The sequence below is a fragment of the Phytophthora parasitica genome, assembly GCF_000247585.1.
Source record: "Phytophthora parasitica INRA-310 unplaced genomic scaffold supercont2.159, whole genome shotgun sequence".
NCBI lineage: Eukaryota > Oomycota > Peronosporomycetes > Peronosporales > Peronosporaceae > Phytophthora > Phytophthora nicotianae.
Window position 1 is genome coordinate 71 of NW_008649145.1, and position 1,027 is coordinate 1,097.

Consider the following 1,027-nt stretch of genomic DNA (forward strand, 5'->3'; position numbering starts at 1 on the left):
GATTCTATCCTGAAGGCATGGGAGCACTTGGACATGTCACGGCTTCAAAACTTAGTAAAATCAGTGCATGATCAAGTTGGAGATGTCATCGAAGGAAAAGGTAAGAAGACAATGCCCTAAATAGTAATTTCCTGCTAAAATAGTCCCCCACCGCGCGTGAAGTTCACGCTGCTACGTACTTTTGTCCAGGGTCAGAGTGATGGTCACTTCTTGATCTCCGCAACGAGGAATCGTCTGTGACTAAAAAAACGGTATGCACAGGTAGCGTTTTGTCTCAATAGCGTTTCTACGCCGTTTTAGGGTAATTCGCTGAGAATTGACGTAAATATTTGAGAAATAGTGATGGCTACATATTTTTGGCCAGCACTGTATGTTTAAACATATTTGGCGTCAGGATCAGCATTTAACAACATCAGGATACTTTTTTTCACAATATATTTCCTGTTACAACAAGCATTTACTTTAGGTAGGACATGTTTGTAAAACGATGCATTATGCCACTGCTAGAACTTCTTTTGGTAAGCCAAACTATTTAATGAAGAATATCCCCAAAAACAACTTTTAGAGTTTAAATAGTAATTATTGAAAAAAAATTAACCGCGTTGTCAAATATAGTTTAAATTGGATATTGAATTTTTTATTGGCGATTGCGTAAAAAATGCATTAGGGCCTTGTTGTACTTTCGTGTTCCCTACCGGTATTGATAGTACAGACGATCCCTTCGGTAATCATCGCGGAGAGAACCCACAATTTTTTCCCGGCCAAAGGTATTCCTATTCACGTATGTACCATAAAAATGGTTCCAAATACACCGCCTCCAGTAGTGGAAACGATTGGCTTACCTCGTCGCTGGCGTTTCACAATGGGTATATCTCCCGTTTCTAGTTTTGACTCGTCGCACCAAGATGCCCTCCTCTCCAGCCCATCCAGTTCGACTCACACTCACTAAAGCTCAACGACTACAAATATGCCAACACCACGTTCAAAACCCCACTCTGTCCCAAAATGAGCTTGTTATGGGCTCAGA